Consider the following 26,962-nt stretch of genomic DNA (forward strand, 5'->3'; position numbering starts at 1 on the left):
AGGCATATAGGGTAGAGCCCAGAACATCACCTTCATGGCTCCCTGGGAAATCCTCCCACACACATTCCTATTTCCTTTGCCTCTCTGTAAGAGACCATTCTCTCTCAGGTCTCCTGATGGCACCTGCTGTGCCAGCCAGGCCTCCATTCAAAGTTGTCCCCTCCTCAGAGAGGAGTTCTCCGTAGCCCCCCTCTTTTACCCTATTTTCCTCATATCGCTTTCATTGACTGACATGATCTGTATTAGTATTTCATTTAGTTGTTTATTATCTGTCTTTACCACAAGAATGTCAGCTCTTAAGGGACTTTGTCTGGTGCAACAGTGCAGGGTGCCTGGAACAATGTCTGCTTCATAGTCATGCTCTAAAAAGCTTTGCTGCAAAAGAAAACAAGCCCAACAGCCACCTCCCATGTTCTCTGAAACCCCAAATGATAAATTAGATCCTGGTAAAGAAATTAACTGTCCTCTTTACCTCCCTTCTCTGTGACCTCTGAGGTGAGCCATGGTCATTCTTTTGCTAATGATCACAGACACTGAACCACTTACTGGCTCTGCAGCGCTTCTTCTACTTTAGCCAGTCCCCAAAGAGAACGTCTTGCTCCTAAAGGTTGGAAAGTTCAGGGCTTTATTTCACATGTTATTTTTGGAGATGCTAGGATTTTCTAGTAAATGTAGTAAAGATTATTGTTTGATGAAGGTTTTTGGTTGTATTTTCATTATCTTTTCCCATGATGAGTGGTAATCTCACCTGTGTAGGTATATAGCTTTGATGAAATTTCAATGTCATTTTCTGCTTCCTTCACTGTGGTTTCAAATAGTTTAATTCCTGCAGTGAATCTCTCATGTATTCCCCTTAAAAGTGTTTGATAGCTCACTGGCTCCCAAATCTGGCTGCCCTTGCATTCACCTGTGGTGCTTGCTAAAAACAAATATTTGGAGAACTTGCCCTAGGTCTGTCAGAGGCCTTGGAACCAGAGTGACTCCATCTTGAATAGGCATTGGGTAAAATGAGGCTGAAACCTCCTGGCCTGTATTCCCAAGGAGGTTAAGCATTCATAGTCACAGGATGACATAGAAGGTTGGCACAAAATAGGGGTCACAAAGACCCTGCTGCTAAAACTGGATGCAGTAAAGAAGGCGGCCAAAACCAAGATGGTGATTAAAGTGACCTCTGGTCATCCTCACTGGTCACTACATGTGAATTATAATGCATTACCATACTTAAAGACACTCCCACCAGCACCATAGCAGTTTATAAATGCCACGGCAACATCCGGAAGTTACCCTATATGGTCTAAAAGGAAGAATTCCCAGAAAACTCACGAATAATCCACCCCTAATTTATCATATGATAAAGTAATAACCGTTAAAAACAGTCAAACAGCAGCCCTCGGGCTGCTCTGCCTATGGAGTGGTCATTCTTTTATTCCTTGAATTTCTTAACCAACTTACTTTGACTTTACTCTGTGGACTCGACTCAAGTTCTGTCTTGCGCAAGATCCAAGAATCCTCTCATGGGGGCTGGATTGGGACTGCTTTCTGGTAACAGGTCCACTTAATCAGAATCTCCAGAGGCTGTCAGGACATTCCCTGTGTTTAACAAGCACCTCAGGTGATTCAGATGTTTAGCCAAATTTGGAAACTGCAGCGATTCCAAGAGATTTGGATAAGAAAGGAATCTTTAAGATACTTACAAAACAAAGGTCAAGACAACTGGACCAACCCAGAAAAAACAAGTATGTTTACAAATGTCGTCGAATGAAAAATGAAAACATTCACCCCACCTCCATCCCACACAAAGCATTTTCCTTGATTTGTACAAGTTAGGGCACTGGCTGGACAGGGGCATTCAAGAAGGAAAAACTACTAAAGTCTCAAGTTCCCAGGCTACCCCCTTTGAGAAATTTAAGCATGTCTGAAAACAGCGTGAAACCTTTTCAATTTTGAGACAACCAAGCAGGAGACTGAAGGAGTGAATGAAAGCCCTTTGCATCTGGAGGAATGATGGCACTTTCCAGACACATTCTGTCAATGTGGTCCAGCTCCTGGAGGAGTGAAGCAGAAAGAAAATAGCACCCGAAAACAGGAAACCCTCCAAGTAAGCTTAAGCAAGTTGCTGGAACACTCTAAGCCTCTGTTTCTTAATTCATAAAATGGGCAGAAAACCAGGCTATCTCACAGAATGAAACAAGTTCAGGTTTCTACAGAAACATTCAAATGTGGCTGTTCTCCTGCCTATCCAAAGCCAGGTTCAAATCTTCCCCCTTAATGGAAGCTTACCCCATTACCTCCACTCAGGCAAAAACCTTTCCTTCTGGGGGCGGGGAATGGAGTGGGAAAAAAGAAAGTCATTGGTAAGAAGGTAAGGAGCAATAGGTAATCAGGAAAAATCACCTTATGCAATTGAATTTGGACCTGATTTCATCTATTTTAGCCTTTCCTTTTCCCTTTTCCACGTCCCTGACTTGCCCTAACCCCTTTCATTGCGAGCGCTCACTCCTGCCTCCATTATATCAAATGGTTCAGATGCCTGACTGGGGCTTGAGGAAAGTACACCTGGCTCACTGCAGTTCTTCACAGCACACTGAAGCACATGTAGGGCAGCTCATTCAGCATAGTGCACAATGTCACAGAACATACCGTGAGTTATAATGTCATAGCAATAGACAATTTACTGTGTGTCTTAGTTCAGGCTGGCATAACAGAATATCATAGACAGGGTGGCTTATACACAACAGAAACTTAAATCTCACAGTTCTGGAGCCTGGGAAGTCTAAGATCAAGGCACCAGCAGAGGCAGATTCAGAGTCCGGTAAGGCCTCGCTTCCTGGTTCATACAGGGCTGTCTTTTTGCTGTAAATCTCATATGGCAGAAAGAATAAGGGAACTCTCTGGGCCTTCTTTTATAAGGGCACTAATCCAATTCAGAAGGGCTTTGTCCTCATGACCTAATCACCTTCCAAAGGCCCCATCTCCTAATACCATCACATTGGGGGGTTAGGGTTTCAATACAAGAATCTGTGGCATCAGGGAGTGGACACAAACATTCAGTCAGCATTATGTATGTTCACTGGTTTAAACTTTATGGTCATCATCTTTATTGAATGTCTACTAGGCATTAGGCTTGGTACTGGGACTATGGTGGTGAGCAAATGAGACAAAAATATCTGGCTCATATCCTCTGGAAGTATCAGATTTCCCATAATATTATCAGGAAATGAAACTCTCTTCTTTCCATTGAACTTTGTAGTTAAGTACAGCAATCTCCAAATCTGTTTGTAAATTAGTAAAACAAACAAAAAAATGGACCACAAACCTCCATTATATATGTATGTTTATTTATTCAGGACTTACATACAAGAAGTTCTGTACTATTATACAGTATCTATTGTAAAACATCTACATAAAATAGAAATGTGTAAAGGATAAGATAATTTCTTTGTTTGTTTGTTTTGTTATTTCAGGGGATCAACTTGTACAGGTCTAGAACAGTGTGGAATGGCTAAATCAATTTAAAATTCCAGGTCAGTCACTCACTACCTGTGTGACCTTAGCCAAGTTATCTAACGATTCTGTACTGCAGTTTTCTCTGTAAAATGGAGAAAATAGCAGTACCCAATGCAGTGTTATTGACAGGGTAAAAATGAGATAATTTAGGTAAAGTATTTATTCCTGGCAATATTATAAACACTCATAATGACAGCAACTATTAGCAATATAATATTATTATTACTAAGTGGTATCTGTTCACCAGCGTGATTTTAGAAGACGGATTGTGTGTCTCCTAATATGAAATCCTAAAGGGTGGAGGATATGCTTCATTGGTATCGGGTATCAGGAGGGCTAAGGGTTCAAGACCCAACTGGGGATCATATTCTTCACTGTAACAGATGCAGGCAGGACATTATGGCATATGGTATCTGTTCCCATTATAAATCTTCTTGCTTTAGCCCCCAGGAAGGTCTTCTAGCTGACACCAGCTCACACAGGTCTCAACTATCACCTGCCAGCCACCCTACCTCCTTCACAGTAAGCCCTCTTGGTTGGTGGGGAGCCTGCAGTAGAGTTGGCTGGTACATACATTACAGGTTATTAAAGGGCATGGAAAAATGCTCAGGCTTCAATGCAGATCCAAGAGCAGTTTTCAAATTTCCCTGTTTGGATGGGAATGCTTTAACACTGAAGTATGTTTTCCTTGGCAGAGGTACCCTCCATTAGATGCAATTTCTTCCTGACATTTCAAGAATTGTTTTATGTCTGTGTTCTCTATAAGGAGTGTCCATAGAGGTCAGAACGGAAATTATAGTTCTAAGAATGCCATATTAGCATAGACGGTAATGCATAAGCCCCAAGCTAAATATCCCCATTCTGGCTAGCCTGCCAGAGCAATGATTAACAAGTTGGGCTGCCGCACAGGGGACTCTACTGGGCGCGCTCCCGGACTGCTGCTCCTGGGCCAACATGGGCAACGTGTGTTTAGTCTATCAGAGTATTTACTCAGGATGCCTATCACCGTGGAACCGAGACAGCCGTCTGAGAGAGGACTCCCTGAATCCCCTGGAGAGCATGGGTCAGGAGAAGTAGATCTATTTTTTCACAAGATTCCCTTCCCAGCCTAATTCAGCCGCCACTGCCAGGAAAGATTTGGTATGTTGGTGAATTATGGTAGCTTCAGGCAAACCTGACTGTGAAAGGTATGGCTTCAGAAGGGTCAGAGGTCTGGTGAAGGCTTATTCCCCCTGTTAGGAGCCAGGCATATGGTGGTATCCACCACCTCAACCCTTGACAAGATCATGCCCGGCATTAGGGTATCCTTTGTACCAGTTTTTCTGTCTTGGATCCAATATGCCTTAAGGAAGCAAGGATGACCTGTGCCTGTCACAGATATACAGAGCCTGGATGTAGAAGAAAGAGGCCATGATTTAGAATCTAAAGACCTGAATTCAAATCCTACCTCTGACGTTTAATAGTCATACAAATCGTCTCACCTCTCTGAGCCTCTGTTACTTCCTTTATATAGTGGAAATTATAATATCGTTCTTCAAAGATTGCCTTAAAAAGTACATGACAAAAAGAAAAGTTGAGGTATATGCTCAATTAGTATATGCTGAAAATTGATTTAGCCATTCCACACTGTCCCTATATATCAAAACATCATGTTGTACACCACAGAAACATTTTTTTAACTTGAATATATTTGATTCCGTGCCACTGTCAAACAAAGTTAGAGGCAATATAGCATAAATTAAGCAGACATAAAACTGATTAAACGGACATTCGGGAAAAAAGCTGGGGGAAGTTTTCAGAGATAGTTATACCTGGAAGATGTTCTCTTCCTGCCCAAATTTATACCTAAACCTTCTAGTCTCCTTGGCAGTAAAGCAGAGAGAAGGAACCAATAGCTATTTGATTAGGTTGAATATTACAGTGTGTGTCCTGAGAGAGAACGATGAGCCTCAAGCACCTGCCCAGAGCCACACACCAGCCAACAGAAGCAGTACCAAGCCAGGGATAAAGAAATGTCACAGAGGATGTGTCTGAGCTATGACAGCCAAACTTTAATGAGTGCAAGAGAGAAGCTGGGAATTCTCTATAGCTGAAACAAACTTACTTCTAATAGCACAATTGCCTAGGAGGACCAGGAAGCATGGAAGAAAAGATCTGGGCAGAACAAGAGGGAGATGATTCCTCTACGATCTGGCCTGGGGGCTCCCCAGTTCTCCAAAGTGCAGGGACCAAAATTATCACTAGCATCATGTTGCAGCTAGCACAACCTATGAACTGCACCTTCTTGTATTTTTGCTAAGAATCTATTTAGTAAACTATATGTAATTCAATTGACAACATGTCTTGAATTTGTTTCACAAATCTCATGTGAGGAATAAAGTATAATGTTTAAGGTCTATCACTTCAGCGATTAGAATGTGGAAGAGAAGGCAAGGCTGTAAGTCACCCTATTAAGGGCCGAATAAGTGTAGAACCAGGACAACCCTGCTGGGTATGTTTGATGTAGCAAGTAAAGGTATAAAAGGGAGGGAGAGTGGGAAAGTCGACCCAGGCAACAGTAGACTGATTCTGGAACTAGAAGGAATCAACATTAAACAATGGGTGAGCCTGCTCCCCAGAAATAGGCCATCTCTTCATCAGTGTTTTTCAGACTATAGGTCAGGGGACTGTACAACAGATCATTAAATCAATTCCATGGCTCTGCACCTGCATACAATGAAAGAAATGAAATGGACTAGTTTAAACTGCAATGAAATAGAAAATAAGAAAAAATATTAGAGTGAATCACACACAGAAAGTCTTGTTCCGTGAAAGCTGTATTTACATGGGACTGAGTGTATTTACATGTTATTGCATGTGTATAACGAGATTTTTTTTTTTTTAGTTTAACAGTCAAAAAAGTTTGAAGTCCACTGCCTTATAGACCCTTAACAAGTCTTCAAGTGACATCATTCGAAAACTACAGAGGACCATACTCATGTGGGTCGTTTTAATCTTTTCTCATAATTTACATTCTCAGGCCTTCCAGTGTATTATCTCCTTGATGTTCGATGATTTTCAACCCTTCTTCCACAATATAATCTCCTGGGATAGAAAAAAAATTATCAAAGCCCAGGATTCTAATTGGTCTGGGTGGGGCCTAACAAAAGGTATTTTTTTTAACACCTCCCCAGGTAATTTTTATATGTAAGAGAGGTTGAGAGACACTGAGTTAGGTCATTTTATCCTTATAACACCCCTGTGGGAAAAGCAGAGAAGAGATGATTATCCCAACTTTTCAGACAAGGAAATTAAGGCCCACGGCAATTAGGAGATTTGGCCAAGGCTGTATCCATGAGGTCAGCATCAGAACTGGGTGAGAAGCCAGGTCTCCTGACTCTGTATCCAGAGCACCCTCATCCCATGAACCACGCTCACCATTTTATCTAACGTCTTTCCATTTAAAACAAGGCAACCACTGAGAGGACAGAAGAAAAATGGTTAGAATCTCAGCCTTTCTTTGCACAAGCATTCTCAGAAATGCATCAACAAATACAAGTTCCTCCTTACTGGAATAACGAAATAGACCACTTAAGTAAATCAAACCATTTGACGTAGGCTAAGAGAGCTATTGATACTAGATTGCCTGTCTCCAAGGGACAAAATACTGAAAGGCAAGGGCTTAAAATGAATGAAAATGTATCCAATGCACAATCAAATGAAAATGTTGTGGGCCCATGGCCAGGGATTATCTGCCAATTGGATCTCTTTCAGCGCCCTAAATTTAACCAGCTGGGATTCTTTTTTTTTCTTCTTCCCTTTTTTGTAAGTATCATCTTTTTCAACCTTCTGAAAGGAAGAGATTTTTCTTTTAATGGAAAATCTGTATTTCATCATAAAGATGGAATACAACGTGCTTGGTTCAGCCAATCTCCTGGGAAGTAGGTTCTTTGTGTATTAAATGCTTGGCATAAAAGGCTCACATTCCAGCAAGTTTATTTCAGGCATGAGAGACTAGAAGTATATATCTGTGGAATTTAAGGTATAATCTCACCTCCATTCCCAACATGTTAATAATACTTTATATTCCTTGATCATTCAACTGCTTTCACAAATCAATATCATCTCTAAATTTCCAAGCAATGAATGAAGTTTCCAAAATGCAATGAGTAAATGAAGGTGATGCTATGTTGTGTATGTGTGTATATGTGTGTGTGCCTGTGTGCATGGGGGGAAAAGAGAGACTGAAAGAATAAACTCTGGTGTTTACAGTGATTATGTCTGAGCTGCATTACTGGTTTCTTTCTTTTCTTTTTGTTTGCATTATCATAACTTTTCTATAATAAATACTTAGTACTTTGCTATCTTAGAAGAAAATTATTTTAATGGAAAAAGAACAATAATAAATCACAAGTGAAAAGCAGGAATGCCTCTACCTATAATCAAATGACAAAGTCAAGGTTCTTTCTGCAAATGTGAGCAGCCAGCTTGGGGGTGGGAGCAGTAAACCACGTGGCTCCACCTCCAGCCTGCAGAGACAGAGCTTTCACTGGGTATCTGCTCTGGTAATGCCAGCAGTTACCAAATTAGCTTTTTTCCCTTCCTGGGCCTGGGGAGAGTGGCTCTCCAGGAAGGACTTGGAGACCACACTGGTGAGGGACCAGTGGAGCCGGATGCCTCTACGGACTTCTTAAAGACCAAGGCTGTCAAGGCTTGTCCTGAGCTGTATCCAAGCTGAGACCAATTGCTCTAACCTGGGAAGGGTAATTTGAGTTTGGGTGTCAGTGCCTGGGCTGAGGTTTAGCCCTCTCTTGGGCTTCGCTCAAAGATTACTACAGAGGAGCAACCATTCCCACAGTTCAACAAGCAGCCTCGGTATCATCTCTCTGGCTGAGTGAGTTGTGGCACAATGGGAGTCTGAAGTCTGAACAGATAAAAGAATCCAGGAAGGAGGTGTCAACTGTGTACCTATTCATTCATTCAACATGTCCTGAGTAGCTCATAGGCATGGCTGCTGCACTTAATCTTTTTTTTTTTTTTTTTTTAAAGACAGGATCTTGCTCTGTTGCTCAGGCTGGAGTGCAGTGGTGTAATCCCAGCTTGCTGCAGTCTCTACCTCCTGGGCTCAAGTGATCCTCCCACTTCAGCCTCCTGAGTAGCTGGGACAATTGTCACGCTCCACCATGCCTGGTTAATTTTATTATTTTTTGTAGAGATAGAGTCTCACTGTATTGCCCAAGCTGCTCTCGAACTCCTGGACTCATATGATCTTCTGGCCTCAGCTTCCCAATGTGCTGGAATTGCAGGCATGAGCCACCATGCCAAGCCCACTTAATCGTTTATTTTGTAGATTACACAAAATGCCCAGCGGTGGGGAAGAGTACGAGGTAGAATATAGCTTCACTTGCCAAGCTGTGCCTCCTAACAGAGAAATGTGACCCTCCAAGGACAGGGTGCCTTTTCTTGACATGCAGGTATCTGCTGACCAGTTCTCCTCCCTGCAAAGCTTTTTCTAAAAGGAATTGCCTTTCTCTAAATTTCACCAAAGTGAGAGATGGGCTAGCAATGGCTCTGCTCCTAAGGCCATGCATCATACAGAGCAATAAGCACACAAAGATGAAAATGGCGTGGCTCTTGTCCTCAAGAAAATCTAAATGGAGGCACTTAAGTAAAATAAGTCATCACAAGTATGAAAACAAAATGGTACATAAAAATCATAATAGACACAAGAGAGGAGAAACACCTGGTTAAAACTAGTATTAACATTATATACAAGGAAATGTTCAGAAGGAAAGATAAGGACAAAAAGATAAAGGAGAAGGAGAAGAAGAATCATGACCATTTGTTGAATACCTCTTCTCTGCCAAGATTGTTCTTATCAAACATGGGAACCAAGGCTCAGAAAAGCTGAATGTAGAGACTGAAGAAAGAGTGAAGATTCTAGGTCAGGTCCTTCTAGTTGCAGAGCCCTTACACTTTCTAAACACTCTTTCCCACCATTCATTCTATAGACATTTATCAGGTCTGCACCAGACCGTGCCAGGCAGGGTGCTGGGAACAGGAGATAAAGGTTTCACTGGAGGGCTCTGGTTGAGAGTATAAACTGAGAGTAGAATGCCTGAATTTGAAACTTCACTCTGCCTCCTCTTCCTGCCACAGTTTCCTCCTCTGTAAAATGGAGATAATTTTGTAAGGGTTAAATGAGATAATGCATGTAAAGTACTTAGAACAGTGTCTGGCACCCAGAAGCTCATAAGTATTATTCAAGCTGGAGTACTATGTAAGTGTTAGATATGATTATTATTTTTTAAGGCTAGCCAGGATGTTATTATTAATGGTACCGGTAGTAGTAGTATCATTTCCTCATGGTTTATAAACATGTGTCTAATATATAGAAGGAAACAAAGCCTTATGATCAATACAAAGCCCTGGAGGTATGGAAGGGTTTAGATGAAAATGTCACAACTATGTATATACATCTTTGCAGTTAGAAAGCCTGTCGTGCACACAACCCTGTAATGCAAAAAGAACTGGTATTATGTTGTCCCCACTTGAAAGACAAGGAAACTGAGGATTATCAAGGCTCAGTGACTTGTCCAAAGTTAAGACAGCTAAGTGGTGGCAGACAGCTGGGTTCCACTTATTTACTATACTCCAATACTTAAAAAACCTTTTACTTTGAAATTATTTCAAATTTAGAGAACAATCGAGACAACTCCAGAGTAATCCAGACAGCTCCTATATACCCTTTATCTACCCAGACTTGTCAATTTCAACATTTCAGCACAGCTATATCATTCTGTGTGTATATTTATTTTTTCTGAACTACTAAAGAATAAGTTGCATATACCATATCCCTTTGCCCCTTAATATTTCAGTAGGTATTTTTAAATATATGTGTATAATATTTATATATATCTAATCCAGAGGCCATATCCCAGTTTTTTCAATTGTTTCAATAATGTACTTCAGAGCATTTTTTTGTCTACCCTCCAGCACAAAACCCAGTCCAGGGTGACCTATTGCATTTAGTGACCATGTCTCTTTAGTCTCCTTTAACTTGGAACAGTTCCTCAGCCTTTGCTTTTCATGACACTGGCCTATGACAAATACAGGACAGTTATTATGAGGAATGTTCTTCACTCAGTTTGCTTGATACTTCCTCCTGATTAAATTCAGGTTATGCGATGTTGGTCAGAATACTACACAAATGATGCTGTGCCCTTCCCAGTGCATCACGAACCTGCATCTGGACACGTGGATGCCTCATGATGTCCATCTGCTTCTGATTCGTGTTATTAACCTGATCATCTGGCTGAGATGTTGTCCATTTTCTCCACTGGATAGTTACCATTTGCCCAGTCTTAGCCAATAAGCAATATGTGGGGAGATACTTTAACCCATGCAAATATCCTGTTCCTTATCAACCTCTCTCTCTCTCGATTTAACATCCATTGATGATTTTTGCCCAACAATTCTAGGGTTGCAAAATGATGACTTTACAAATTCACTACTTCCTCCACATATATCACATGTCACATATGTCAGTTGGCATTACACTGTAAGGAAGAGCCCTTTCCTTTCCTCCACATTATCTATCTATCTATCTATCTATCTATCTATCTATCTATCTATCTATCTATCTACATACTTACCTACCTGTCACAGAATAGACTTGTGGCTTCATATTTTATTCAATGGCTTATAATCCATTGCTGTCCTTATTGATTCCATTACTCAAATTGTCCCAGATATGGCCAGCAGAAGATCTTTAAGCTGGTTTCTCTCTGTCTTCTTGACATCACTGATCATGTTTGCATACTTTCTGGTACAACAAAGTGCTCCAGGTTTAATTTATACCTTCCCTGCCCAAACCGTGGAATTAGCCTTTTTACTTAAGGACCCCTGGTTCTTTAGAGTGAAAAATGGTATAACCTGATACTTCTTGGTCTGGCATGTAGTTGTTGATCAAATGACTGAATGAATAAAAACCTGCCTTCCCTGTCATGAGTCACTACAGAGCCAGAAAATCATCATCCAACTCTTCCTAAAAGATCGACAGATCACAACAGTGCAATTTCAGACACTCCTGTATGCAGGATACTCAGGTCCAACTCCTAACTTCCTCCCTTCCCACTCATGTTTCTTCCTTTACAAGAAAATGAGTGTAGAAACCCACTGCATGAATCATCCCTGGGAACTGAGAAAGTACTTGGCGAAGTCAATCTCTCTAAACTTCAGAGATCCTTGTAGCAGACTTGTCTGTGGTGACAGGTTTAGGAAAGAAAGCTGAATGCATTAACTCAAAACATGCAGGAAACAGAAGGAGAAATGGAGCCAACATTAAGAATAAGATCCTCCAAGGACATCCTTTCTAATCTTTATAATACCCCTCCATGATAGGTGGTTTCATCCCTATTTTTGCATGTTTCAGAGAGGTATAATGTTCCCTATTCAAGGTAACACAGCTGGTGAACTGTAAAATCAGAATGCAAATCCAAAGCACATACTTTGAACTATACTGTAGAAGCCCATTAGGTAGATACTTTCCTTGCATTTGTATTCCTTTTAACTTCATTGTTTTTTTGTGAATAACATTGTTTCTGACATGCCTGGAAATTTTTTCATTAAAATAGAATGTAGAATGTGTTCTCCAAAAGTATTTAACTTTTGTTCCTCTAGATTTCAGGAAAATAAGCAAAGTTTTTACTACTTAGGGGCTGTATACCTGGCATACCACCCTCTTGAAAAAATAATCCATACTCCTGTATTCCTTAACTTTGCTGCACATTAGGATCACCTAGGATCCTCAAAATATGCTCTCGTCCCCATATATCTGATTTCACTGGTTTAAAGCTGACCTGGGCATGGGGATTTTTAAAAGATGCCTACATGATTCTAATGTGCAGCAAAGGTTGGAAACCACTGCCAGCCGCAATAAAAGAATCTGGCAAAGACAACTGCTTCTCAATTGGTTCAGAAATTTAAGGAGTGATTTGGGCATTCTGGAAATCAACCTGACCCTTCTTCCTTCAGACAATGACCCAGGGTATTATATGAAATGAATTTAAAGCAGAAATTTGCTCCTTAGTAAAATTCCAATTTTTATGTTTATTTATTTATTTATTGAGACAGGGTCTCCCTCAGTCACCCAAGCTGCAGTGCGGTGGCACGATCACTGCTCACGTCAGCCTCCACCTCCTGGGCCCCAGCAATCCTCTCACCTCAGCCTCCCGAGCAGCTGGGGCTACAGGCATGTGCCACCCCACCTGACTATTTGTTTTATTTTGTTTTGTTGTAGAGACAGGGTCTCCCTATGTTGTTCAGGGTGGTGTCGACCTCCAGGGCTGAAGCGATCCTCCTGCCTTGGCCTCCCAAAGTGCTAGGTTTACGGGCATGAGCCACTGCACCCAGGCTAAATTCCAATTTTTTTAAATTAAAACAAAATAATTACAAGGACAAACAAAAATTTGAAACCTACCTTAGTGAAAGATGTGATTAATATTATGAGCTTCATGGAGATTTCATTGAACAGCAATCCAGTCAGTCTTTATGAAGCAACTCCCTCTGCAAGGCACTGGGAATACAGTGGGGAGTAAGTGGGTACACTCAGGCCTCAAGGAGCCTTGAGTAAAAAGGTAATGACCATAAATGGTGCTCAGTGTGGGGAAAGCCACTAAGGGGAGGTGCAGGGAGCTCTGGTACACCAAGCCAGATACAGTCATCCTTCAGTATCTTGGGAGATTAGTTCCAGGATCCCCTCAGATACCAAAATCTATGGATGCTCAAGACCCTGATATAAAATGGCTTAGTATATGCAATATAACCTATGCATATCCTCCTGTATACTTTAAATCATCTCTAGATTACTCATAATACCTAATAAAATGTAAGTGCTGTGTAAATAGATGCTATACTGTATTGTCTAGGGAATAACAAGAAGAAAAAATTCTGCTCAGGTAAAGCACAGACACATTTTTTTTCTGATATTTTCCATTTGATGTTGGTTGAATACGTGGATCCAGAACCCATGGATATGGGGGGCCAACTATATATTCTCTGGGGGTATCAAGGAAGGCTTCTCTGAGGATGTAAAATCTCAGCTGAGACTAGAAACAGAAGAGGGAGCCAGGATTTGGAAGGAGGGCTAGGGAGAATCTGGTGGTATTTAGGCAGAAGAGCACTGTAGTAGACCAACTGTGAACCTTCTGAATGTGTGATCAAGTCTAAATGCCTGTCTACATGGGCTCTACAGCAACAGGAACTATATAAACACTGGAACAAGTAACTAATCAACATTTACAGACTCAGTAGGCTCCTCCTTTGCAATCCATGTCACATGGACACTAAAAACACACGAATGAAATTATTAACTTCCTTCTGTGACATATTTCTTGCCTCTAGGTTCAGATAACCCTCATTTCCCAAAAGCACCTTCAGGCTCTGATTTACAACTGTACTGCCAGTGTGGCTCCTTCCTTTCTCTATTCAATGTTAGGACCACTCACTTCTCTGAGCCAGCCACGCCCAAGATGGCTATCCAGAGCAGCTTGCACTAGAAGATGAGATGTGGTCACCACACATGTGTAAATGATTCAGCCATATAATTACAAAAAAAAAAAAAAAACTTCAATGACATCTGCAGAAGTTAGAAGGATGTCTGCGCTCTAAAGTGGGCAACAGACATTATGCAATGAACTCACTGCAGAATGTAGAAGGGTCCTTCTCGCAGTGTAGGTACCTGGTAGGGTATTCCTAGAATGGAGGAAGAGCAAGTCCACAAACCTGCTGAAGTTCAGATCTCATTTCAGAACAGGGAGTGGCAATGGGTCTGGGATGGCAGTAAAAGGACGGCCCAGGGCCACTGAACATTCCATCCAGAAGCACTGCCTGCTCACTGAGAAGTGCAAAACATTGTGCTAAGCTCAGTCACTAAGAGATAGAAAGATGAATGAGACATGACCCCTGGCCTGGAGGAGCATATAGTCAAGTGAAGGAAGCAGAAAATTAATAACATCTTGGCCCATTTCCTTGGCCAATTATCAGACATCTCCTAATTGAGAAACCATATCACTGGCTTCTAGCTCTAAAAACTATCAAAGCTCCAGACAGGAAACACACTGGACACATAATAAAACTGGGATATTGATGAGATAAAGTTGTCTACTGGCTGATTGCCTCATTGAGTCAACAAACGGCCCTGTGTTTGGTAATGGCAATATGAAGAGGCCTAAATCAGAGACGGCCCCTGCCCTCAGGGAATTTATATTCACCACGGTACATCTGCTCAGTACTTTGCAAATGTTCAGAGGACTCTTATACACAGAACTTCATTTGTTCCTGATAGCAACCTTACAAGGAGCTAAGAAAAGTGCTCAGAAGGGTAACATCACCTGCCCCAGATCTCTAGCTAAAAATGGCATCGGCAGGATGTGTTATTCCAAGGCCAGTTCCCAGATCACTACATCATGTGGTGTGTGACTTGAATGTAGACAAGGAAGGAAAGAAGGAAGAAGAAAAGCATCTAATGGTAATCCCAGCACTTTGGAAGGCCGAGGTGGGCGGATCATGAGGTCAGGAGATCGAGACCATCCTGGCTAACACGGTGAAACCCCGTCTCTATTAAAAATACAAAAAAATTAGCCGGCCGTTGTGGTGGGCGCCTGTCATCCCAGCTACTTGGGAGGCTGAGGCAGGAGAATGGCGTGAACCCGGGAGGCGAAGCTTATAGTGAGCCGAGATCGCGCCACTGCACTCCAGCCTGGGTGACAGAGCAAGACTCCGTCTCAAAAAATAAAATAAAATAAAATACATTTCTTTCTCTCCAATTAACTTCAACTTTCATGCATTAAAACATAATTCTTAACTTAGTCATATATTCTTTAAATGCTGGAAAGTTAGCATTCCAGCAAAACCTTCAAGCATTTCAGGTAAGGGTGTTTTAGAAAAGTCATTATTCCCCCCAAAGCATGCATTTTATTATTAAATACCACAATGACTGTTCTGTAGCAGAAGAGGAGAGACCTCAGAAAGCAGCTGAATCTGAGGTCTCTACCTTTTCACTTCAGAGCATCCCTTTCCTAGCTTTGATAAACCAAGGCAGAAAATGAATAGATTACAAGTGCTCTGCAATAATGTGTTTGGAACCAATAGATCTTTTTCACTTATTTCTGGACAATACCAGGTCAGCTGGAAAGCACCAGTAGTACAGTTCTTCATAGCAACTCATGACATAAAAGACAACTAATGGGAAGGCTGAAGGCATTAATCCTTTCTCCATAATGGTCTTTCAATCAGCAGGTAATGCCACTGGGATGCCAGTGTGTACTTAAATGGACTTTCCCATTTTATTCCTGTCTAATCTCCCTTTCACCCTCTCAGAAAGGCCAGCAGCATCCAACTTGGGACTGTTACCAAAGCTTTCATAATTTACAGGACTTTTTTTCTCCTTTACATTGGAAACCACAGCTACCTCATAAATAACTCCTTTTATCACAAGTGTGGATGTTCCGGTAATGCTACCTGCAATATGTCAAACATTTCAAAAGTTATCTAATGTGCTAGACAGAAACTGCTTTTGACCTCTGGGTTAACCAAAGTTAACCAACAAATGTGACTGCTTTAAAGGCTCCTTCCTGCTCCAGCTGCTGTTTCAAGCTATAAATTACTGCCACTCAGGATAGTGACAAGACAGGGTAGCAGGACTTTTTCTGACACTGTACAGTTTGTGATTAAATATAGTCTTGGTTTCCTTTCTCAGTAATCAAGTATGTGGACATTATATATAATCCTAAGAGGCCTTCTTGGTAAACTAACCACAGAATTTAAAAACCATGTGGTAAATGATTAGAGGGAGGTTGTGTTTTAACCACTTTTGGGGGTTTCCATTAGAGAAATTTGATTTTACTTAGTTCAGCACACCTAGGCCTGATCTGTGCCACCCTCTACAATTAACCTGACCACTTCACCCTGTCTCTGACTTCCCATTAGCTGTACCTTGGCACAGGCTGTGCCCTCTGCTGGCAAATCCTTCACTCCCCTTCCTCACTAGTGGAAACTCCTGCTCACTCGCCCCCCAGGCCCAACGTTAAGTGGAACCTCCTCTAGGAGACCCTGCCCAGCATTGCAGTCAAAGGTGAGCCCTTGGACACCATTGTTTTAACGTACATGACACTATATTCTAGTGATTTCCTTCCATATTGCTTTATTCACTGGACAGTACTGTAGCATCAGGGTTTCGAGCACAGTCTTTGAAAGTGCAGATCTGCATCTGAATTCATGCTTATCTACTCACTTCTCCGTAGACTTGGGCAAAATGCTTAATATCAGAGACCTTTCCCTACCATATTTATTAAATGAGACTTTAAAAATCTACTTCAAACAGGTATTTGCTGTTATGATGATTAAATAAGGTACAGAAAGTTACTGGCATAAATGCTGCATACATGGCAATTACTCCTACTCCTCTTCCATCATCATCACCAATAGTACAAAATTGTAATCATTATCATCATCATCAATGTAAGTAAGTTCTAATCACCATCCTCATCCTCATCAATATTATAAAGTTCTAATCATCATCATCCTCATCAATATTATTAAGTTCTATGCCCCCTTCAGGAACACTTCTATTCCTCGTTGTATTTTGAGAGTATAGCATTTTCAACTGTTCAACTGTTTGTGCTAAATTTTGAAGACAAATGTATTTGTCAACAGGACCTGGTCTTCAGCAGCTGCAGAACTGCATCTTAGCTCATCTGATGCTGACCAATGATCTCCTGGGCTTGCAGAACTAAGTTATAAGCATAAAGTTCATGAAGTTCCCTCCATTCTGTTTTCCTAACCAAAGGCTGAAAATTAACTCTTGCTGTCCAGGAACATGGACATTAGTTTTTGTTTCTTTGGTGGTGGTGATGGTAGGGGAGGGAGGCTGGACAATGAATTACTGAACCATATTTTACACTGCACCGAAAAACCAACAGGCTACTTTTCAACATTTGGTTTATAATCATTCTCCCTTCTACCAAAAAAAAAAAAAAAAAAATTCTCCCAAATCAAACAAAGCTGGAGATGGATGGCAGATTGCTAAATTCTTGCCGAGTCAAAATGTAAAAGAAGTATGATAAATTGTTTCTTGGCTCCCTCATCCTTCCTTTGAAAAAATAATTTACAGTGTGGGATGGGTTAACTCCCCTTCACATCGTCTAAATCCTCAGAAAATCTATGGCAGGCTCAGTCTGAAAGGCCAATTTGACCCCATAGACCTGTCTCTTACAGGATCTTTTCAGGCCAACATTAGACATAGGCTGTCTGTCCCTCAGGACCCTGATATCTCAAAAGCCAAAATTGTAAAATATACTTTTTTTAAAAAAGGGAAACCCTGCCAAAGCCAACCCAAGTGTTTTCTTTCTGTTACATTTAAATAAGTATTAAATTAGATTCTGCCTAGCAGTCCTTGCAAGTCTAAGTTAGGAGGTAAGAATTTGGTAAACACTTTTATCTGTCAGAACCATCCCATAGGATCCATTTAGGAAATAAGTGAAGTTGAGGGTAAAATGTGGCCTTTTTGTCAATGATAGCACCTAACATTTGTCATACACTTACTACAGCAGCCAGGTGCTATGCTGAAGATTGTATAGGCCTGACACCATTTTGATCCACACAGCAAGTCCAGGAGGCTGGAGTCACCAGGATCATGCCCACCTAACAGATGAGCAAACTTAATGAGTGTAAGTAAGCCTTAATGAGTGTAAGTCTCTGTCCAAAGTCACACAGAGGGTGAGTGGTATGACTCAGTTCCAAACCAGGGGAGTCTAGCTCAGAGTCAGGCCCTCATTGGGAAGCTCAAGGCCTCTTGCTCCATGCCGGCCACCCAAGTCCATACCAGTGGAGTTCACCCACAGGATCTTGACCTCATTCTTATCATCGAATCCCTTATGTTCACCATAGGGGATTTACCATGAGGGATGTTTATCACTGCTTTATTGCTCTCCTTCATATAGCTCCTCACCACCACCCAGAACCCAAACTGAATCCTGCACCTGCAAAGCAGCAGCTAGCTGGAGGCTGAGGCTGAGACACAGTCCAGCTCCCGAGCCTTGGGGCTCCCATCAGCCCTCACCCTGCTTCTCTGTACTTCCTCATTCACCGTGGCTCATTGTGCAGAAGCTGTACTGACCCCACATCCAGACACAAAGGTGTGGAACTTGCTCTGGCTCTTGCATGTTCAGTCCAGGCAGAGGGCATGTCTCACCTGGGATGTGTATGTTCAACACTGCATGGCATTTGCTGGTGGGAACACAGGCTATATAGTCACAGCTCTGCCTACAGATCCCAACTCCACCAATTAGCTGGGTGACCTTGCTTTTCTCACTGAACCTCTCAATGCCCTAATTTCTTCATTTAAAATACAGGCATAGTAAAGTTTTTCAGAATTCTTGTAATTAAATGAAACATATAAAGCAGTTGGTGTTTAATAAATGTTAGTATCTCTGCCCATGAAAAGCCAAGATCCTAATGGTCTCTTAACTCTTCTGTGATGGAGTTGGAAAACTTATGAAAGAGAGCAGAGCAACCACGCTTATTCATTCAGCAAATACTTATTGAGCACCTATTACATGCCAGACATTTGAGTGACGGTTTGATACTCCTACTGGGCTATTTAAGCCCACTTCTGGGGATGTAAAGGGACACTGATTAAGCTCCTGCCTAGTACCATGCAAGTAACATGGAGAATCTCAGTGACTGTCACAACCATTTGAGGCCAGTATTATTAGTCCTGTTTTACATAGAAGAAAATGAAATGCACTGTGAAAGGTCCAGAAGCTTGGCCAAGGCCCCACAGCTATAAGATGCAGCAGGTACCACCACTATGCTGCCCTGCCTCTTAAGTTCCATCAGATGCCAGATGGATAATCCTTTCTCAGGACTCTTGGTCATTTTCCATCATTTGATCCTTCCACAGTGTTTAATTTAGGGAAAATTAAAAAGAGGGTCAGTTCTTATAATTTTCAACACAAGTCAATTAAGGCTGGCAAGATCCCTGGGCTCAATCTCAGGCCTTGCAACTGGCAAGGGAAGAGGCATCTTTCAGGTCTCTTGGCAATTATTACAGAGATAAAGGGCTGTCAGACAGGTGGGCAAAGAAGGCTCAGAACTGTCACCACTCACTCTACCAGCTCTGGCCCTACACCTGCCATTCCACCACCCAGTTCCAGCCTTCGAGCTCCAGGTAAAAACCAATGGAATGAATACCGAGCAAGCTGGGAGAACACCCATACGCTGCCTCTCCTCTACAGCAAGAGCAACAGGATCGGCTGGATGCAGGTTCAAATCCTGCCTCTGCTACTTACTGGCTAAAGGAGTCACCTACCTCCTCTGGGACTGTTTTCCCTTCTATAAAGCACGGAAAATAATGATAGATCATGATAACATCACTTGAGGACATCTGAGAACCAGACAAGGTAATGTGTGTAAACTGCAGTTTCTTCTAAATGGGAAGAACCATCAGGGGCATCATTCTTCCTTGGCTTTGGGGGCAGTAGAAATGCTATCGACCAAGCCAGGATGGTAGAGAATTTACATGACGATGACTCTCATCGGTAGGCCTCACCTCTCATACAGCACCCAACAGCCTTTTTCCAGTTCAGAAGATGGGTTGAAGGAAGGGAGGCTGGGCTATTCTTGCCAAGACCTGAGTGCTGCCTTTTTTAAACCTCATTTTCCACCCAAGCAGAGGTCCCCTCTTTCTGCACATAATGGGACTCCATCAACCCACTTCCTCTCCATTCCCACTCAGTTGGGGCCCCCAGAGGCCAGCCAAGAATCCTATCTACCAACCCTCCACCTTTTCCACCTCTTCCTCCCATGCCAGGTAGCCTCCCCTTTGCTCATTCTCCTCGGGTCTACTGATCTTGCTACAGGCCAGGAACTGAGGTTAATAATATTGGCTTTATATATTGGATGGCTCAGAGCCAGCCCCTGAGCTAGGTGCTTTGTAAATATTACCTAATTTAATCCTCACTGCAAGCACGTAAGGTAGGCATTATTATGAGTAGATAATATGAGTATAGCAGTTTCCCTTCATCCAAAGGAGGGGTACGTTCCTAGACCCCAGTGGATGCCTGAAATCGTGGATAGTACAGAACCCTATATATACTATTTTTCCCTATACACACATACCTGTGATAAAGTATAATTTATAAATTAGGAACAGTAAGAGATTAACAATAATAATAATAAAACAGAACATAGTAATATGCCAGCATCACTACTCTTGCACTTTGAGGCCATTATTAAATAAAATAAGAGTTACTCAAACACAAGCACTGTGACACCAAGACAAGTATACACTGTGAGCATCTATCTGATAACCCAGATGGCTATGAAGTGACTAACAGGCCCTAGGAATTGTAGACAGCTTAGATACACAGGACAAAGGGAGGATGCAGGTTCCAGGCAGAACTGAGCAGGAAGGTGTAAGATTTCACCATACGACTTGGAACAGCACGTAATTTAAACCTAGAAGTTGTTTATTTCTGGAATCTTTCATTTAATATTTTCGGACCACGGTTGACTGAGGGTAACTGAAACCTTGGAAAGCAAAACCTTGGAGAAAGGAAGACTACTGTACTCGAGGTTCTGAGATGCGGTCACTGGCCCACTGCCACAGAGATGCTGGGATTTGAACCCATTCTGTCTGATTTCTGTCTGACCTCAGAGCTATGCCTCTTTCCACTGTTCCACACAACCTCTGAGCACCTCTGTTATATTGTCTGTAATTTACTTTATTTTACTTTATGTTTTGAGACAGAGTCTCACTCTGTCACCCAGGTTGGAGTGTGGTAGTGCCATCTCGGCTCATTGCAACCTCCACCTCCCAGGTTCAAGCGATTCTCGTGCCTCAGCCTCCAGAGTAGCTGGGATTACAGGCACCCACCACCATGCCCAGCTAATTTTTTTGTCTTTTTAGTAGAGATGGGGTTTTGCTACGCTGACCAGGCTGGTCTCAAACGCCTGACCTCAACTGATCCACCTGTCTTGGCCTCCCAAGGTATTGGGATTACAGGCATAAGCTGAGCCACTATGCCCAGCCTTCTGTGATTTACTTTAAAGCTCCTGAGTACTGATAGTGAGATGAACATGCGTGTTTCTAAGTTAAATTTAATCTACCTCTGAGGGTTGGACAGTTAACGTTTGTGTAGCCTAAATAGGGACCTATATCCCTGGCATGGTTATTCACATTTCTAGTACCCTAATTAGGAATTCACACATGTGAAAAGAAGTTGGTACAAATATAAAGGAGGAAACCATAAGCACTTCATATATTGCTATCTAAATCTGCATTTGAGGTGTCATTAATGAGCATCGATTAATATGGGGCATTAGAAATAATTTTTCATTCATAAAGTGAGTGATGGTCAGGAAGTGTGATGGGCTTACAACGTCGCATGGGCATCTCCACTCTAGCACGAACAAGAGGAGTCCTACCTAGGTCCAAAATTCTGTAAGGTTCTGTGTGTCCCACTCAGTAAGTCTATCACCTGATGCAGCTGGAAGACTGGCCAACCCTGATATCAGAATATTATGCTTGTCTTATCCTGAATTTTTTATGCAAGAATGGTGCATGGGCCTCAAAGATAGAAAGAAGGAATTATTTGGAGCCTAAAGAAAAGAGATTTAATGGCCGGGCGCGGTGGCTCAAGCCTGTAATCCCAGCACTTTGGGAGGCCGAGACGGGTGGATCACGAGGTCAGGAGATCGAGACCATCCTGGCTAATACGGTGAAACCCCGTCTCTACTAAAAAATACAAAAAACTAGCCGGGCGAGGTGGCGGGCGCCTGTAGTCCCAGCTACTCGGGAGGCTGAGGCAGGAGAATGGGTGAACCCGGGAGGCGGAGCTTGCAGTGAGCTGAGATCCGGCCACTGCACTCCAGCCGGGGTGACAGAGCGAGACTCCGTCTCAAAAAAAAAAAAAAAAAAAAAAAAAGAAAAGAGATTTACGATGATTTTTATGCTTGCTGGCTAATAAATGCTTATACTTGTGAAGAATTTAGCCTATGACTTGCTTTCACTGTAACTTGGGTTGTTGGGGAGGAAATGTGGTTCCCAAACCCACTAGAAAGAACCTGACCACTGTTGAACAGATAAAGACTTTGGTCAGTTCACAGCAGAGTCCAATAAGCCAGAATCCCTGCCTTTAAAGTAAGAGAGAGGAGACCCCATTACACAATGAGAACACATGAACACAGGGAGGGGAACATCACACACCGGGGCCTGTCAGGGGGTGGGGGGCTAGAGCAGGGATGGCATTAGGAGAAATACCTAATGTAGATGATGGGTTCATGGGTGCAGCAAACAACCACGGCATGTGTACACCTATGTAACAAACCTGCAAGTTCTGCACATGTACCCCAGAACTTAAAGTATAATAATAATTTTTTTTTAAGTCCTAAAACTGTCTACAGACTCACAGTGAGAGACAGATCTATGTAGTTGTTTAGAGACTAGGTTCTGGGCCAGATTGCTGGATCCGAATACTAGCAGGAATTATCCAAAATTTCCATGTGCCTCTTGTCTCTCCATTTATAATCTGTTAACTATACTTCCTCCTAAGGCAGGATGATCACATGACCTACTGAAGGAAAAAGCACACTGAACAAAAGAAAGCCTTTAGTAAATGTTAGTTACCATTATAGCAGAGAAGGAATAAGAACTGCTTTTCAAGAGGTACTCAGTGTTAGCTATTATTTTATTATTTACCATTTACATGTATTTACCATTTTGACCAATAAGCATACACTGTATCCCCAAGGACTAGAGGCTATGGAGATAAATAAGAACACTATACCATCCCCCTAGGCTGCTTTTCCATGGTCTCTGCCCTCAAGGGGCTCCTAATCTAACACATAAGTCAGACAAGCAGATTATCACATCTTCAATAAGGTAAAAGGCAAAGTTTTATGAAAGCAACACAGAGAGAGAGAGAGAGAGAGAGAGAGAGAGAGAGAACTGAAACTGTGCTAGGAGAACTCTGGGAAAGCTTCCTAGGGGAGGTGATATTTGAGATGGGATTGAAAGAATAAATGGAATTTGGCCAGGGTAAACGTGCTCACACATAAGTGTATATTTCCCAGTTTGCTTGTAACATTGCAAAATTCCCCAAGGTCAGGAATCATGACTTTCCCTTATCACACCAGCAATCCCAGTCCTCTACAGGATAGATGTCCAATATTCAGTGCTTACTGATGGGCAAAGGAAGCAAACATCATATTAAACAAGAAAAGGGAAGAAAGAGAAAACACACAGCAAAGCGGGTTGTGAGTCTGGAAAGGGTAGAAGCCCCATATCCCTGAGGCAGGAAGTGTCAATCTGCCTATTTGTGTGTTTGCTAGTATAAACTGTAACGGCTCTTTAAATACTAATCCTTTTCATCTGGGATGCCCCAGCTGGGTTAAATTTCCAAACCTCTCCCTCTGACTTTTATGAGCTTCAGCTTGTAACAGGGTCTGATGGAGGGCACACTGTGTCCTTTCATTGTTAGGATGAGGTAAAGAGCAGTCGGCAGCACAGCCCAGATCTTGGCCTCTCGGAGGGTTATCCCAAGGACTCACTGAGCACTAAGTGCCAGACACTGTTCTAAGAGCTTTACTTGTATTAACCCATTTATGCCTTGAAACAATTCTAGTAGGTAGATGCCATTAACATCCTTACTTTACAGATGAGAATAGGGAAGTCAGTCTTGTGATGACAAAGTCCCACAGCTGGTAATGGCAGAATTAGGATTCAAACATCACAGCACATGACCTAGGAGAGACTGAGAGCAGGTTTTTCAGGATGCAAGCCTATAAGCTAAGACTTACCACATTAGTGAAAGGTGTGCTATGCTTATAATTTGGGACTTTTGTGGGATACTGGGCATATCTGCTCCTCTTACCCTAATAACCACATTAGCGTCTTGCGTCTGCATGGGAGGCACTTCTGCCACGCCTGCTGTAAAATGACTAAGTTGCTAACAAAAGTAATGCTTCTCACTGTGACTGGTGCCAACCCCAGTCTCTGAGTGCCAATGGCCTCTTGGCTTTTCCCACCAACTTTTCTGGATGGCTCTAAGCAGACAAACCACCCAGACTGCTGCAAATGTTACTTGGAGAAGAGCACATGCCAGGAGCAACAGGAAAAGGGCCCACCCTCATTGCAGTTGGAGCTTTCCTAAGTAAATCCATCCTCCAAAATAAGTTAATTACTCCTACCCGGGATGCTTATGGAGCCTGCAATTGCCAAGTGCTTCAAGATCAATTTCATGAGCATTTCCCCGACTCCCTGCATAAGATGGTATTGGCCATTTGACAAACGGTTTTGGTGACTTGCATGAGGACAAGGATGCAGGTACTCAGAGCAGCCTCATGGTTCAAAACCACGCACTTGCCAGCATGCCAAATCATTAGGCTGGCTGGCAGAAAAAAAAAAAAAAAGGGACCCCCTTACATTTTGGTTTCTCACTTGCCAGGGGATGTCAAAGGACTATAGAGAGTGAGACGTTTTGTTAGGATTGAAAAGAGCATCAGCCAACTTTTTAACTCCTAAAAATCCACAACAGGTCTAGTAGTTGAGGAAACAAAAGCAAGATGGAATGTCCTGAAACTTAAATTCCTCATGATTGCAATGGAGTGGGTGCACCTCTAGTTGTCTGAAAAGCGATGGAGCTTTCAGTCATGGAGACATGAGCCTAACCCACCAATTACTAGTGGTGTGAATGAGCCACAGCTTCCTTGTCTACAATGAGGATATCAACATCCCCCCAGGATTGCTGCTAGTCCAGATAGGCTACTCTATTTTTTTTTTTTTTTAAAGAAAAAGGTGCCATTTGGGTGGAGGAATTCCAAAAAAAAAAAAAAGTATCCCCTTTGCTGGTCCAGTCCGCAAAACCCTCCACCCTCCTCAAGTGCTGATGAGAAAATGTGGACAGAGTCAGGCGTTCTCCAGATTCAGATTAGATGTCACTCCTCTAGAGATGCCTCCCCGATCCTCCAGAACAGGGCCTTCTACAAAATGCTCCCAGGCCCTCCTGTGCTGCTCTCTTGTTAAATACTTGTTTCAGTGGAAAATTTTTGCCCTCAGTGCCAGTCTTCACTGTCAAACTATAAGCTCGGTAAAGGCAGAGCCAGGTCTCTCATGGTTAGTTGCTATGAGCTCAGAGTTCAGCACACAGAGCAGCACACAGCGAGCTCTTGTCAAATAACCGAACAAGTGAATCAAAGTATCAGGAGGCGGTAGGCTGTATGAGATGGTCTCTCACCATACCTCAGTGCTCTGAAGATGAGTGATTCCTCCACCCACCCCTTCCCATCAGGCCTGTCCACAGCCACTGGATCCCAAACCTCAGCTTGAACACAGACATTGAAAGACTTCCCTCTTATTTTTAAAAATTCATTTCTACTTATTTTTAATATATAATACAAAACATGTATTCATTCAATCAATCAATATTTGCTGAGTGCCTCTTATACGGCAGACACTGCTTGGAACTAGTGCTGTAACCCTGGCCAGAGTATACCTTCTAGTGGGTGCAGAAAAACTGTTAACAAGTACATGAGAAAACTTCAAGTACTACTGAGTACATGAAGAAAATTAAAACACTGTAATGTGTTAGAAAGTCACTGGGGGAGAGAATGTGGTGAGTTTCTACGGAGGCGTCAGGTGGTTCTCTAAATGACAACCTAAACCCGTGCTATCTACACCTGGAATAACCTGCACAAAGTGAACTGTTAACCAGATACCAGAGGTTGCTAACTTTATAGTCTTATGAAAATGAAAGAACCACGTGTTTAGAGCTACAAACTTCCCAGCTATGCAAAGATCTTGGAGAACAGCATGCCAGGCGAAGGGGACAAACAGCACGTACAAAGGTCCTCAGGCCACTGGTTTTGGCGCATCCAAGGAAGAAAAAGGTCATCATGACTGAGGCACAGTGAGCTGGGGAGCAAGGGGCATTCAGTGGAGGTGGGGAAGTGGGCAGGGACCACAGCAGGTGGCAGCTTGCAGGGTAAGGGGTACAGATTGATTTAAAGTGCAATTGGAAACCACTGAAGAGTTTTACAAAAGTGAATGAATGATCTGGTTTGTATTTTAATAAGATCACTCTAGATGCTCTGTCAAGCAGGAGTACAAGCAGAAGACCAGGTAAGAAGCTAGTATAGTAATCTAGGCTAGAGGTGAAGCTGATTTAGACTAAGGTAGTAATAGCCTAATATAGATAGGCTTAAGGCATAATTTAGAAGTGTCAGAATTCATGATGACTTCTGAGAGGAGAGGGAAAGAGAAAAATTAAGGATGATGTAATCCAGAAGAAAGTAAGCTACAATGATCCTCTTTGCCTGAGTACCTACTGTGGATCTGGCACCACTGGCTCAATTAATCCTCACAACTCAAAGAACGGAGTACTATCCTTATTCCCACTTCCAGGTGAAAAACTGA

The 26,962-nt window shown here is 42.3% G+C and overlaps 1 protein-coding gene across 7 annotated transcripts in view; it reads right to left on the reverse strand.

The window, feature by feature from the left end:
• LOC105495194 (receptor tyrosine kinase like orphan receptor 1) overlaps positions 1–26,962 on the reverse strand; it is a 410,216-nt gene that overhangs the window by 229,944 nt on the left and 153,310 nt on the right. The window contains exons 2-4 of one of the 7 annotated variants that reach the window (XM_011764484.3): positions 24,200–24,302; positions 22,960–23,120; positions 12,968–13,063 (exon numbers count right to left, since the gene is read on the reverse strand). The exons of 2 other annotated variants lie outside the window; for them this stretch is intronic. The gene's annotated coding sequence lies outside the window, so the exon portion shown is untranslated. Of the gene's footprint in view, positions 1–12,967; positions 13,064–22,959; positions 23,124–24,199; positions 24,303–26,962 lie in introns of all 7 variants that reach the window. 4 more of the 7 variants (XM_011764485.3, XM_011764486.3, XM_011764488.3 and 1 more) reach the window with 4 other exon arrangements.

This window comes from Macaca nemestrina, chromosome 1 (genome assembly GCF_043159975.1).
Source record: "Macaca nemestrina isolate mMacNem1 chromosome 1, mMacNem.hap1, whole genome shotgun sequence".
Classification (NCBI taxonomy): Eukaryota; Metazoa; Chordata; class Mammalia; order Primates; family Cercopithecidae; genus Macaca; species Macaca nemestrina.